At 45.9% G+C, this 16,140-nt stretch overlaps 1 non-coding gene across 1 annotated transcript; it reads left to right on the forward strand.

Annotated features, from left to right (window-relative positions):
- The first annotated feature begins 5,763 nt into the window (after positions 1–5,763).
- LOC4348001 (uncharacterized) lies at positions 5,764–9,886 on the forward strand. Its single transcript, XR_010736831.1, has 3 exons — positions 5,764–6,552; positions 6,936–7,047; positions 7,124–9,886. It is a non-coding gene; the product is annotated as an uncharacterized protein (transcript).
- The last annotated feature ends 6,254 nt before the right edge of the window (positions 9,887–16,140 follow it).

Genomic DNA, 16,140 nt, shown 5'->3' on the forward strand with positions numbered 1-16,140 from the left:
CGGCCGAGGCGACGGCGCACGGCGGCTGGAGAGGCGACCGGAGGTGGAGAGAGAGGGAGCTCGCGGGGAGGCGGCTAGGGTTAGGGAAAAATTCGGGAAAAAAAAGGGAAACGGAAGAGGAGACCTGGGGCATGCTATTTATAGCCAAAGGAGGAGGAGATCGACTCAGTTACGGGAGGAATCGGCGACGGATTAGTTAGGGTTCACCGGAAAAACGGAGCTCGAAACCACGTCGAATTCACGCGATATACAACGGGATTCAAAGGGGTTTCTTAGGGATAAGGTAGAGGAGTTCGAGGGGAATCCGTTTTTACAACCAATTTTGGAAGGGGAGCAACGGAGTGGCCGAATTTGGTGGGGAGGCGGCGCTGTACACGGGCACGGCAGGGAGGAGATCAACCGGCTGGAGGTTAGGGGCGACACTGTAGCATAGGGAGGCAAAACAGACTTCTTTTCGGGCTTCCTTTTCTTTACTAGGCCTAATTGCAAGAAGGACCAAAACTGGACTTCAGCTAAGAGAAAGAGGAAGAGTGGGCTGCTGCAGGCTAAGGAAGAGAGAGAAGAGGAGTGGGCTGAGTTCGGCCCGGGCAAAGAAGAGGAATTAAATTACTTTTTAATTTAAATAAATACTGAAATGATATCTCATTTATTAAAAATACTTCCAGTGCTCAAATAAATCCAAGAAAAATCCTGAAAATACTTGGGCAGACAAAGTATTTAATGAAATTTTATCTAGCTCAAGTTAATGTTCAAATTTTTCATAGATTTTATTCACACACTTACTTTAATCATCAAATAAATTTTAAAAATTTCTTTCTCACAACAATTTATAATTTAGCGATTTTCAGGGTGTGACAAAAACAATGATTCTAAGTGTATTTCTGTAGTAACGGTGCAAGACAGTGAACATACATACTGTACATAGTTAGGGTAGCGATCGATTTCATTCGTCCGCTGTGAATCGGACGGCTAAAAATACTCCCAAAATCACATCACTGTAGCTCTCTAACTTCACACATGTAAAGTCAGATGATCCAAATCCTTGCCAACCTCAAGGCAAGGCACCAGCATTGCTCCTCGCTGTCTGTTCCCAGGCACCCATCGTCTTTGCTTCCCGCCATTGTTCTACATACTAAGCATCGTTAAAAACTGATATTATGTGGTGAAGTGAGCTTAACTCAACTGGTTAGGTTCCTTGTGGTGGAATCTGTCTACCGGGTTCAAATCAAAAACTAGACACGGGTACTCGTATTTATAGCTAATTATTGTTTTATTGGTAGATGACAGGTGACGTACCCTACGATAGTGAGACGTCTCACATTATGTGACTGCATACTCTTTGTACAAGCTACTGCACGAATTCTTCGACCTTACCTTCCATGGGCCAACCCCACCTCCCTCACCCTTCCTAAGACCCAAAACCCACCTCCCACCTCGGTTAAAGGGCGGTTAAAGCGTCCTCCCGATGGTCCGACCCCGGTCTAACCCGCCTACTCACTTTCCCCCCTCATCCACCTCTTTGTTGTTTTTGTCTAGCAGGGGTCTAGCAGGAATTGCGCAGTAACAAAACGATCATCGTGTAGTAACAGGATAATTGTCTCGCAATAAAACTCAAAATTTGGATGGAGGGGCAGCAACAGAAGGCTAAAAGCTGGGGAAAAAAACATCAAGATGTCTAGAGCTCATGTTTTCTGTTCTAGTTATTGTAACACCTGTTCTGAAATGTTATGTTGTCTCTTCTTTCTTTGTAGCTTAGGTGTCAAATTGGTATTGTTTATTTTGAGGATGCTAATAGGACTTAAGTTAGATGGTCTTCCTGTAGGCTTAGATGGTGGGATGGTGCTATTGGTAGCCTCACAGATATATATCTGGATGCATAAAACTCTATTTTGTACTCCTAAGTACATTGCTGTTAATGGATATGGGAGGAAGTCTGCCTCTCTTTTATCAAAACTGGCTCAATCAGTGACATAACGACATGCCTGTACATATATACTTATACTGATTTCAGCAGTTTCACAACTCAACTAAACCGTGACCTTGAACTGTAACCTGCAGAGGACTGATCATTGTACTAATATCTATTTCAAGTAGCTAATAATGTGGTACTCCTTCCGTCTCAAAATATAAGAACCTATGACCGGATAGGATGTTTTCTAATACTACGAATCTGGACAAATAGAAAATATTCAATCCGGTCTTAGGCTCTTATATTTTGGAACGGAGACAGAGAGAGTAGTTTATTTGTACAGTAAATTCGTTTGTCCAACAGTGCTTCTGCCCAAGCTGATTGTTGGTTGCCAGAACTATTAACTATTGGTTGATAGGAATATACGGAGCTAGGCAGCTTGCTTGGGGCTCAATGGGACGGAAGCCCATGTTGCTGCACATACCTGTGCTTTATCTCCTTTAAATGCTGTAACTCAATTTCATGTTCCATTTTCAAGTAAAGTGCCAAATAAAGTGCAGTGAATTGGTAATTTAAATCATGTGTGCCCCTAATGTCAATAATTCATATGTGCTCTGTGACTACATAAATTTATCAATAAGTTCTGACATGTTTGGCAAGGCATGGTTTTCCTGTTTGAACCGAGGCATAATTCATCAACAGTTGCAACCATCTAGTAATAATCTGTTTTGAGTTTGCTACTGTACTTATAGCACTAGATACATAATAAAAAAGTGAAAATTGACCAGAAGACCAAAAAGTAAAGCAATGCTTGTTTCTTCAAATGCAAAATCTACTTCGAGAGGCCTCTCGATTTAGCATTAACGAGCGAAGCCAGCTATACGTGAGAGTGAGAGAAATAGTACTATTAGTACTACACATCTACAAACATGCATATCTTTTTTTCTATTCTTATATAATTTTCTCTTAAATTACTTATCCGATCTATAATCCGATTACACCATTTGTTCGTTGTAATTAAATCTTTATAACAAGATTTTATATTATTATATTATAATAAAAATATTTATTTTTTAAATTACTTTTATCTCTCTCTCTCTCTCACACACAGATATATATATATATATATATATATATATATATATATATATATATATATATATATATATATATATATATATATATATATATATATATATATATATATATATATAACTTTTAGATTTGATTAAATTACTTCTTATACATTCATAATGCTCTGAGTTTATTACTTTTATTATTTCTAGTTAATTCCATAATTTATTCTGATTAAATTTAATTTCTAGATAGACTCATATGTTAATCCCTACAACGGATTTACTTCTAATGTCATAACAATTTACTTCTATTTTGTGTTAAGTTACTTTTATGGTTTATGTAAAAATTACTTTCAGGCTTTATTGAATTTACATTCATAAATGTATTTACTTGAAAATCTTCTCTACACTTTGCTTGTGAATTTACTCCAGATAATTTCTTATTTCAACTCAGTCATAATGTAATTACTTCTAATGTTATAGAGAGTTACTTCTATTGCATTGCTAAGTTACTTCTACAATTAAAATAAATTATTTTTAAATTAATAAAAATGTTTGAATATATTTAACATGGATCTTGTTTTGTCACATATTTTGAGTGGCAAACAAATATTAAAATAATATGTGATTTAAAAGATATAAGTTATTAAAGAGGTTACAAAAGACATGCCTCATTGTATATTATTTTAGTTAAATAGGGAGTCATACCTGGGATGAACCAGCGACCAGTCGCTTTGTAGTCGTGTCCTTCTTAAAAACCAGTCACAACTCATAAAGAGCAGTAATAAGGCAATGTTTAGTTCCCACGCAAAAACTTTTTACCCTGTTATATCGAATGTTTGGACACATGCATAGAGTATTAAATATAGATAAAAAAACTAATTACACAGATTGTGTGTTTTAAGCCTAATTGCTTCATGATTTGATAATATGGTGCTACAGTAAATATTTGCTAACGACGGATTAATTAGGCTTAATAAATTCGTCTCGCAGTTTACATGCAGAATCTGTAATTTGTTTTATTATTAATCTACGTTTAATATATCAGTATATCCGATATGATACGCCAAACTTTTCACCCCTGAAAATAAACATGGCCTAAGTAAAGATGACATGCAATAAATCCTCTGGAATCTTTCTGTTGACGGCAGTTTTTCCTCCCCCCTCCTGCTGGTCCTGGGTTGTACTAATATAATATTACTTACTCCTCTCCTGCAATGACTACATTTTTGGATGTTGTGTCCTATGTTTAACCATCCATCTTATTTGAAAAATTTATAATTTTTTTTCAAAAAATTTAGTCACACATAAAGTATTATTCATGTTCTATCATCTAATAATTAGAAAAATATTAATCATAAAAATTTTTAATAAGAGGAAGAGTCAAACGTTGTATTAAATATTAAAAAATGAAGCCTTTGTGGGACGGAGAGAGTAATCATCAATAAAGTCCTGTTTTCCTTTTAAAAAAATCATAGAACATCCTCCCTCCATCCCTACGTATGTGGGATGTACCCTGGGGAAAAATATTTACAAATACACTTTTTTTTAATAATTTACGTTTATATACATCAATAACAAAGTTTTGTAAAAATATACCCATTCTGTGGATCCAAAATACGGTACCGACACGGTCCCGCAGCCCGAAAATGCAGGACCTGAACAGTCCCGCGGTCCCAAAACGCGCAACCGCGGCACCATTGATTTTTCACACTGCAAAACACTGTTCCGATACTGTGCACAATTGTTCCAACACTGTGTTGCACTATTCACACAGCGTTCCCGCGCCTCCATTGTGCGGAACCGACGCTGTAACAGTGTCGAACAACCCCGGGAACAGTACTGCACAGTCAGAACAGTGCGGAACAATGTCGAAATAGCTGGGCAACGCGGTTGCGCGTTTTGGGACCGCGGACTGGCTCGGTCCCACGACTGCACCATGGGACCGTTTGAATTTGTGGTACCGTCGTAGGACGGGTATATTTTTATAAAACTTTTTCATAGATGAATATAAACGTAAATTATTGAAAAAATAAATATATTTGTAATTTTTTTTTCGTACCTATGTCTCTCTTTGCACTCACAAGTCACGACAGTTTCAAGTAAATTACCTACAATACATTCCCAACAAACTCATTTTCCACAGTTTGGGTACTAGATACTTAATAAAATAACAGAAGTCCTTTTCTATATCAAACATATTCCACAGTAAAATGCATGTAGTATTCATTTTGCAGTTTACTAGCCCACAAAAAGGCTTATTGAAATAACAAAAAATAAAAATTATTGAGGAGACTGGGCTGTAAGTCACACGGTGGGTCAAGTCGTGTCGTGCCGTATTGTCTAAGCCACAACCGCAAACACTGTAAAGCATCCGGAGACTGGGGTGCGTCAACAAAGTCGTTCAAGATTCTTTACAGACAAAATTAAAGGCGTTTGATGTGAAGAGCTTGGGCTGAGTTTAGTTCCAAACTTTTTCTTTAAACTTTCAACTTTTTCATCACATCAAAATTTTTTTATACACTCAAACATTCAATTTTTCCATCACATCATTTCAATTTCAACCAAACTTTTAATTTTGGCGTGAACTAAACACACCCTTGGTTGATTCGTTACTCCGTTGAGCAAACTGTTAATGAAACAGAAAGCAGAACAAGGCATCCAAACTAAGGCCATTCACATTGCAAATCCCTCTTTTGTGTCGACTTAAGGTGAGAGAGTGTACCACATTGGATGGAGTTCCTATAAAGCAACTCGTTTCACAATGCATGCTATTTTAATGGGTCCCACGAGCTTTTCACCTCCCCTCTCTCTCCTCTCTTCCTTTCCCCATCGCGGAGGAAGCCTCGTCGCCGTCAGCCAAGTCCACGTCGGCTTCGCTCTCCCTGCCCTCTACACCGGTGCCGCTCTGCCTCCCTTCCACCGCCGGCGTCCTTCTCCCTGCCCTCTGCATGGACGACAGCGCCATCGAACTCACTAGGTCCGGCCTAGGGCTCACCTGATCTGGTCTCGGCAGCAGTAGCAGCACGGCGGCGGCGGCATCGGTAGCTTGATGGATAGGATGGCGTGTGGATGGCGCACCCGCTCCACTTTGTCCTCTCGTTTCCCTCCTCACCACAGCGGTGGTGCAAATTGAGGCTACACCCCAAATCCCCTGCCTCACTCCCACACCAGCGACAAGCTCCACCGACGTCTCTCCCCTCTCCCCTCTCATGTGGCAACGAGCTTGGCGCCACCTTGATGCAGACGGGGGCCTTGATTGTCGGATCTGGTCAGGCAAATCGGCGAGTCGATGAGCTCCTCAGCAGTGGGGCGAAGAGAAGGGTTGCTACCGCCATCGAGCACCTCTACGCTGGTCCATGGCAGGAGCTCCTCTCTCTCTCTCCTTTTTTTACGCTTCCTCTCTTTTGTTTTCTGTCACCTATAACAACGCCACCCGTTCTCTCCGAGGGAGCGAGGAGCATGCTGTTGAGCTGTGATCCAAATTCATTTGCACTTAATAAAATACAGCTTCTGCCTTAGCGAAGCGGAGGCCCGTCGCCGGAGGCTTGGGCCGGAGCCCCCACGGTACGGATCGTCATTCCTTTTAGGTTTCCACCATATATATACCTCTTGTAAGCCGCCGTGTGGCGTTGTATCCTCACCCCCGATATAGTGAAGATATTTTGCTGGTTGACGCTCGTGGTTTTTCTCTCCTACTTTGGGAGGGTTTTTCACGTTAAATCTCGTGTCTTCTGTAATTGATCTGTTGTTTTTTATCGTAGGAACTTGACATGTAGGTGGTAGGCTGGGGCTGAATATCACCTAAGACATGTTTGGTTGTAGTTGTAGATTTTAGAAAATAAACTAGAAGCCAGAAGATGAAAAATCCAGTTTCTCTATATTTTTAGAAGCTGGCTACCATCCAGCTACTTCTCATAATCTTAAACTTCGTAAACTGGGATTTTCAGAAGCACTGTGAATAGCCTAAAAAGTCGCCACGATTTGGATGGGACGTCCAGGCATCCGGAAGCATGGCGTACAAGATGGGGTACCTTTAAATCGGAGACTGACTGAGTGAAGGTTGGTTGGTTCACACTTCACACACATCTTTTTCGACCAACTGAAGTACTACTAGTTAATAATCTGCCTTTTTAAGGGAGACCGGCACGCAGGCCCGGCAATACCTACGTACTGCCATGGATGGCACATCTGCCAAGGTTGTGCTCTTCATCGGCGCCAGCTTTAGCTTCTTCCTCATCACGCATGCTCAGCAACAAGCTACTCGTTGCAGACCACAAGAGAGAGACGCCCTCCTGTCCTTCAAGCAAGGCATCACCAACGACAGTGTGGGCCTCCTCTCCTCATGGCGGAGAGGCCATGGCGATTGCTGCTCATGGGCAGGCATCACCTGTAGCAGCAAGACTGGCCATGTCGTCAAGCTCGATGTCAACAGCTTCCTTACTGATGATTCACCTATGGTTGGCCAGATAAGTCCATCTTTGCTGTCTCTCAACTACTTGCAGTACCTCGACCTCAGCTCAAACTTGCTGGCAGGGCCTAACGGCAGTGTCCCAGAGTTCCTAGGTTCAATGAACAGCTTGATACATCTTGACCTCTCCTACATCCCCTTCTCCGGTACACTGCCACCCCTGCTTAGCAACCTTACCAACTTGGAATATCTCGACCTCTCCTTCACATCATTTTCTGGTACACTTCCTCCTCAGCTGGGCAACCTTTCAAATTTACGGTATCTTGATGTTAGTGAGATGCAGAATGTAGTGTATTCGACTGACCTCTCATGGTTAAGTCGTCTGCATTTGTTAGAGTATATTGACATGAGCAATACTATTCTCAGCAAAATAACGAATTTGCCTGCCGTGCTCAACAAGATCCCAACTCTAAAGCATGTCCTCCTTTTGAATTGTTCAATTCCAAGTGCAAACCAATCCATCACACACCTAAACCTTACCCAGCTTGAGGAGCTTGATCTCTCTCTCAACTACTTTGGCCATCCAATTTCATCATGCTGGTTTTGGAAAGTAACAAGCATCAAGTCGCTCCGCCTAGATGAAACCTATCTCCATGGTCCCTTCCCTGACGAGCTAGGCGAAATGGTGTCGCTCCAACACCTAGATTTTTGTTTCAATGGAAATGCAGCCACAATGACTGTGGACTTGAACAACTTATGTGACCTGGAAAGCATATACCTTGACAAGAGTCTCTCATCCGGGAACATAACAGATTTGATGGATAAGTTACAGTGTTCCAGCAAATTGTATAGCTTGAGTTCTATAAGCAATAATATGATAGGAATGCTTCCAAGTAGTATAGAGCACTTCACCAGCTTAAATCACATTGATCTTACTAACAACAGTGTCAGTGGAGTCATGCCACGAGGATTTCAGAACATGGCTAATTTGGAGTACCTACATCTCAGTTCCAATCGACTCAGTGGCCAGATGCCCTTGTTACCGACAAGCCTCAAGATATTGCATGCCCAAATGAACTTCTTGTCAGGGCATCTCCCGTTGGAATTTAGAGCCCCAAATCTTGAAAACCTAATTATATCCTCCAATTACATTACTGGCCAAGTTCCTGGATCTATTTGTGAGTCAGAAAACATGAAACACTTGGATTTGTCAAACAATTTATTTGAGGGAGAAGTACCTCACTGTCGTCGTATGCGAAACTTACGTTTCCTGCTCTTAAGTAACAACAGCTTCTCTGGAAAGTTTCCCCAATGGATCCAAAGCTTCTCTTCACTGGTTTTCCTAGATCTTTCATGGAACATGTTCTATGGTTCGTTACCAAGGTGGATTGGAGACTTGGTGACCTTGCGTATTCTGCACCTGGGTCATAACATGTTCAATGGAGATATTCCAGTCAACATCACACATCTTACACAACTTCAATACCTGAATTTAGCAGACAATAATATATCAGGTTTAATTCCTCTATCTTTGTCACATTTTAATGAAATGACTCTAAAAGCTGTGGGTGATTCAATCTCGACCCTGGCATTTGATGAGTCATTTGATACATTTTCCCTCGGAATGAAGCATCAAATACTCAAGTATGGATCACATGGGGTCGTTGATATGGTTGGAATCGACTTATCGCTCAATCGCATAACCGGTGGAATTCCAGAGGAAATAACATCTCTCGATAGATTGTCTAATTTAAATTTATCATGGAATCGCTTGAGTGGGAAAATTCCGGAGAACATTGGGTCTATGAAATCAATAGAATCACTCGACCTCTCAAGGAACTACCTTTGTGGTGAAGTCCCATCAAGCTTGACAGATCTTACATATTTAAGCTACCTGGACCTATCGTACAACAATCTTACTGGAAAAGTTCCATCCGGACGCCAACTTGACACCTTGTACTTAGAGAATCCATCCATGTACAATGGAAACATTGGTCTTTGTGGCCCTCCTCTTCAAAGGAATTGTTCAAGCAATGGTTATGCACAAGGGCATGGTGATCACAAAGGACAAGAGAAGGATTCCAATTCAATGTTCTTTTACTATGGTCTTGCATCAGGTTTTGTTGTTGGTTATTGGGTTGTGTTTTGTGCTCTGCTATTCCACAAGTCATGGAGAGTCACTTATTTCTGCCTTGTGGACAAGGTATATGACAAGTTATATGTGTATGTGGTCATTACTTGGACCAGATGGATGAACACTACAAATTAATTAAGCACAGTAAGGAAATGTGTTACTAGCATTAAGCAGGTTCTACTTCCGTTTATAGTCATTTTCTGTTTTTGGTGGCTTTGTAATAATGGATGAATTTACACTTGTGGGACATTTTGAATCCCATACGTGATTCAATTTCCATTAGATTTTTTTTAGTTGTGACTAGAATTTCTATGTGTTATAATGATCCTGCTAACAGTGGATTCGCAATAAGGCCTTGTCATTTGTTTAGATCAAGCATTTTGTCCTCCTCCCTCCAAAAATTATTATATATATTTTTGACTAATAAAAGGAGGCTCCACATTCGCTCTTAATGCGTAGAAATTCTCACTTTCCTCAAATTAACTTGAATGACCGATCAAGGTGACTAGATTTAGGGTGAATAGGCGCCTCGACAATTTTCTTACGAAATTGATGACCATTTCCTGTTTTTCATCCGACGCACCTCTCTTCTGACACACCATGATCACGTAGTCACTGAGGACCTACTAGTGATCATAGGAGTATGTCGGAAAAACCCAGAAAAATGTGGAAGCCAAAACAAGGAAAAAGAAATCGGAGCAGAAACGGTGATGGCGCCATGGATTAACTTCAACGTTCTCCCCCTAATTCTTGTCGCCATCGCCCTTGAGCTCAACGATGCCGATCCCATTGCATAACTCCTGGAATGGAACACGGCCGAGCGGCTTCATCAGTACGGCCGCCAGCTGCTCCTCTATACGAATGTAGTTGATGACGATCTTCCCGTTCTCCACGCACTCCCGGATGAAATGGTATCTCGTGTCGATATGCTTGCTCCGGTCATGGAAAACGGGATTCTTGGTGATTGCTATGGCAGACTTATTGTCCACCATGATCTCCGGTGCTCCAGGCTCCGAGTCAAGCAGGTCGCTCAGGAGCCGAGCTAACTAGATGGCTTGGCAGGCAGCAGCTGTCGCAGCGATGTACTCCGCTTCGCACGATGATAGTGTGACCACCTTCTGTTTCGCTGATTGCCAAGAGACAGGACTGGAGTCGTGGAAGGAGAACGCCGCTCGTGCTCCGGCGCGTGTCCAGATCGCCGGCCATGTCGCTGTCGCTGAAGCCATGCAGCTCCAGCCATCCTCCTTTCCCCCTGGCGTAATGAACACCATGGTGTCGCGTTCTGCCGATGTACCTCAGCACATGCTTCACCGCCGCTTGATGATCCTCATGTGGTTCCTCCATGAACCGACTCAGGTAGCCGACGGCGTGAGCAATGTCGGGGCGCGTGTTCACCAGATAACGCAGCCCACCGATGATGCTGCGATAGCTTGTCGCGCTCACCGGTGGACTTGAGCTTGCCTTACTCAGCTTCAGGTGTATCTCCATCGGCGTGGCGCATGAGTTGCAGTCTCCCATGCCACTCTTGTAGAGCAGCTTGTCGGCATACGCCGACTGATAGAGCGAGATCCCCGTCTACCCCTGCTTCACCTCGAGCCCAAGATAGTAGGACAAGAGCCTGAGGTCACTCATCTTGAAGATGTTGCACATCTCCTTCTTGAATTCACCGATGTTTGCTTGATTCGCGCCGGTGATGATCAGGTCATCCACATAGACGCCGACGATCAGCTTCGCATCGCCCTGGCTGTGTGTGTACATGGCGTGCTAGGTGGCGCTCTTCCAGAAACCAAGCGACAGTAGGCTGTCGTCGAGCTTGGCATTCCAGGCCATGGGTGCTTGCCGGAGTCCGTACAAGGCCTTGTGAAGCCGGTAAACCTTGTGCTCTTGTCCCTCAACGGAAAAACCCGGTGGCTGTTGCACGTACACCTCCTCGGCAAGCTCTCCGTTTAGGAAAGCACTTTTGACGTCCATGTGATGGACGCCCCAGCCGGCGTGCGCCGCGACGGCGAGCAGGAGCCGCACGGACTCCATGCGTGCCACCGGCGCAAACACCTCTTCGAAGTCAATGCCGGCTTGCTGGATGTAGCCCTTAGCGATGAGGCGCGCCTTGTACTTGACGATGACACCGCGCTCGTCCTGCTTGACTTTGTACACCCACTTCAGTCTGATCGGGCGGTGCGACGGCGGCGGGTCGACGAGAACCCATGTTTTGTTGTGGGTGATGGACTCCATTTCCTCCATCATCGCGTGCCGCCAGCTCTTGTGTTGCTCGGCCTCCTTGAATGAGGCCGTCTCCTCTGCCGTCACGAAGAACAGTTCACCGGCAGCAGCTCGCGGTGTGAGAGGCCCGGCACAACTGTATCTTCGAGAATGTTGGCAATGGTGCGGTACCGAAGTGGGATGTTGTCGTCGTGATTGGCGTCCAGGGCATCAGTGAGATTGCTCGGTGGCGACACGAACTCGGGTGACGTCCCACCCGTTTCGTCCACCGGCGTTGCCGGCGATGGTGGCATGGGCACGTCCCCTGAGGCCACCGACGGTGCCCCTGAGCTCGGAGTCGACCCGCCGGCTTGTTCCTGTTCCGGGCGTTGATATCTATCGGCGCCACAGTGTATTCAATGGTGATGTCGGTGACACCGCCCTTGTCGTCGCCGCCGCCGTGAGCAGCCCAGTCCCAGCTGGCTGCCTCGTCGAACACGGCATCACGCGTGACATGCACACAGTTAGATCACGGGTTGAACACCCGGTATGCCTTGGACCCAGCCTCATAGCACAGGAAAATCATCAGCGAGCTTTGGTCGTCGAATTTCTTCAGATTGGGCTTTGTGTTCTTCACTTGCGCCACACAGCCGAATGTGCGCAGGAAGTGGACGGCCGGCTTGATGCCATGCCAAGCCTCATATGGCGTCTTGCCGGACAAAGTTCGCATGGGAGCATGGTTGAGGAGGAACAACGCCGTCGAAACCGCCTCCCCCTAGAAGCGAGCAGGGAGCCCCTTTGCTTTCATCATGGAGCACGCCATGGCGACCACGGTTTGATTCCGCCGCTCGACTACTTCGTTCTGTTGTGGGGAGTAGGGCGGGGTGAGTTGTCGCTGGATGCTGCGGTCTGCGCAGTAGGCACCGAACTCGATGGAGGTGAACTCACCACCACGATCAGTCCTGAGCACCTTGAGCTTGCACCCGGACTCCAGCTCGGCCGCCGCTTGGAAGCGCTTGATCGCCGCCGGTGCTTGATCCTTGCTTGCTAGCAGAGTAAGCCATATGTAGCGGCTCACATCATCGACTAGTAGCAAGAAGTAGTGGTTCCCACCCAGCATCGCCGGCAAGATCGGCCCACAGAGGTAGCCGTGCACGAGGTCGAGCAGGTGTTCAGCGAAATGCTTCGCATGTGCCGGGAACGGAGCACAACGTTGTTTCCCGGCCAGGTAGCTATCGCACACTTGGTCGACGTGGTCGATTAGCGGCAGACCTCGCACCATGTCACCCTGCACCATTTCCTCAGCGATTGAAAGCTAAGGTGACCGTACCTCGCGTGCCACCGCCATGACTCGTCGGAGCTGCGGGTGGTGAGGCAGACCGGGCACGCCGCGTTGATCCGGATGGAGTAAAGCCGGTTCCTCGATCGCGGAACCCTCGCCAGGAACCGCCGATCTTGCCGTTGCGCACCAGGGACTCGCAGCCATTCTCGTCGAGCTGCCCGAGGCTTATGAGGTTGACGGTGAGGCGGGGAATGTAGTAGACGCCGGTCAGCCCGCGGTGCTCGCCATTCTTGCAGGCGAAGAGGATCGTGCCGTAGCCCTCGATCGTGACGACGGATCCAGTCACCGCCGTGTTGAGCTCGGAGAAGACGGAGCGGGCACCGGTCATGTGGTTCGTCACGCCGGTGTCGAGGTACCACAAATCCGCGGGATCGGGGTCGCCATCAAGATGCGCGAGCACCTTTTTACCTCCAGGAACACGGGCGCGGACACCGGCGTGATCTTCGACGTGGGTTCGGCTGGCGGGCATCGCCGCTGGACCAAGCACGCACGCGCCATCAGCAGCGTGGGCTCGTCGTCGTCCTTCGTGGCGATGTGAGCCTCGGCCTTCTTGGCCTTGGAGCGGCAGTCCTTGGCCCAGTGGCCCATCTTGCTGCAGTTATGGCACTTGTCGCCAGGGTGCTCCTGGCCACGCCCACGTCTGCGCCGATTCCCGCGTTTCTTGCCGCTGTTGTTCGCGGCCGCGCCGGGCGTGGTGCCACTGCTCTCACCGCCCTGCTCGCGGTTCTTGAGCCGTGCCAGCCACTGCTCCTCAGTGAGCATGAGACGGCCGCCACTGTCAACGACCTCCTTCGGCTTGGCCTTGCATTTCTCGACGGAGCGGAGCCGGACGGTGACCTCCTTAATTGACAGGTCGCGGATGTCGAGGAGCGTTTCGATCGAGATTGCTATCTGCGAGAGATGCTCAGGGACAACGTTAGCAGCTTGTTGACAACATCTATCTCGGGGAGATCGCCTCCAAGAGTGCGAATGCTGTTTGCGATGCCGAAGATGCGCATGGAGAAGTCGTCGATGTTCTCGCCATCCTTGAACCGCGCATCGGCAAACTCCCGGCGAAGTAGCTGCTCATTCGCCTCTCGCACGCGCCGAGTGCCGACGCATACGGTCTTGATCGCTTCCCATGCGGATTTCACCGTGCGCTTGGTGGAGAGGGAGCGAAGCATCTCCGGTGGCACCACACGCAAGATCGCGGCCAGCACCAGCCGATCGTCGCGGTACTCGATCTCCTCGTCTTCATACGGCTCCACGGCGTGCCAAAGTCCCTGTGCTTGCTGGTTGACGGTCATGAAGAGCGCACATTCCTCGTAGTTGGTCCTCGTTAGGACCGGGTAGTGGACGGCGGCGCTCGACTCCCTGACGACGCGTGGCTGGGCAGCGAAGGGCTGTCGCTCGCCACGCCCGCGCCCACGGCACGGCGGGGACTCAGCAGGATTGTGGCATGGCGGTGTTTGTGACGGGCGAACGAGGGGAGAGCGTGAGCGCGGCGGTGTTGGCGGCGGCGAGCAGGATGGCCGCGGTGGGGTATGCTCCGACATGGCACCAGCGAGCCAACGAGGCTCTGATAGCAACTGTTGGCGAACCCCGAAGGTGTTCGACCAAATTCACGATCAAGAACAGAGTATGCAAAAGAGAAATTTTTGTGCTGCTGAAAACTTGGCAGCGTTTTTTAATGCATTAGGAACTTTAAATAGGCAAAATACATGTCTACGACCTATCGGATCGTGCCAACCCATGACCGTGATTTTCGCCATACCTCCTCCTACAACTCCGGCACTTCGCCATGTCTCCTGAGCTTGACCGCGCCATCCCACGATCGAAGAACAGACGAAGCGCACACACTCCCTAACAACCAAAGCGAAAAACTAGCTCCCACATGAACGTGCATGCATCAGAGCTGATACATGCGCCATGATCTCCACAAAACAGAGTCACGTGCTTGGAGTAGAAATAGGAGCAGAAATGGTGATGGCGCCATGGATTAACTTCAACATTGCTCCTCCATTACAGGCATATTATTCATCCTCATGTTCTGACACTCAAGGTGCTGGTTGTTCCTTTTCAGCAAGTGTTGTAGACTCACATTGGATATTAGACTCAAGAGCTTCTTTTCATATGAGACATGATGTTTCACAGCTTCAGCCATGCTCTGCTTCTAGTAAAGCCTCAAGTGTCCAGACGGCTAATGGTACTGATTTACTCTGTTTGTGGCACTCTTCGGACAGAGATCGCAAAAACTAATCGGCGAGGCCTCTTGATATTGTCTTATCGCGCGATGGATCGGAGCGGTGGAGAAGCTTACTACACATCCATGCCTTTTTTTTGCTGTTAGACATGCATGTCTTTTTCCCCTTCTTATAAAGTTTTCTGTCAAATTACTTATCCAATCTACTATTCGATTACATCATTGTATTCGTTGCAATTAAATCTTCAGAAAAGATCTTACATGATTATATTACGATGAAAAATATTTATATTTGTAAATTGCTTTTATTATATACGTAAGTTACTTTTATCATATATATAAAAATTACTTTTAGATTTGACTAAGTTACTTCTTATACATTCATAATGCTCTAAGTTGTTATTTTTATTATTGTTTTTAGTCAATTCTATAATTTATGGACTTTAAATTTAATTTTTAGGCAGACCATATTTTTCTCCTTACAACGAATTTACTTCTAATGTTGTAACAACTTACTTCCATTTTGTGCTAAGTTACTTTTATGATTGATATAAATTACTTGTATACTTTTGTCGACAGGTGATACCCGTAGACCGGATAAATAGGGTATTGGGGTACGTTGGTATGAGGATCTGCACAATACGACATCAAGCAAACACAGAGATAGGGATTATACTGGTTTAGGCCCCTTAGAAGGTAATAGCCCTACGTCCAGTTTATATGATATTGATATAGAAAATCACAGATTACAAAGAGAACAACTGAACTCGGCAATACCGGTGAGATCGTAGTCGATAGTTTCGACTAGATGACCTGGCGAGATGACTTCGCATGCTTCGGCTTCGTAGGCTATGGTGGATTTGCTGGTAGAAAGATTCGATGCCCGT

The sequence above is a fragment of the Oryza sativa genome, chromosome 10 (assembly GCF_034140825.1).
Source record: "Oryza sativa Japonica Group chromosome 10, ASM3414082v1".
Taxonomy (NCBI): domain Eukaryota; kingdom Viridiplantae; phylum Streptophyta; class Magnoliopsida; order Poales; family Poaceae; genus Oryza; species Oryza sativa.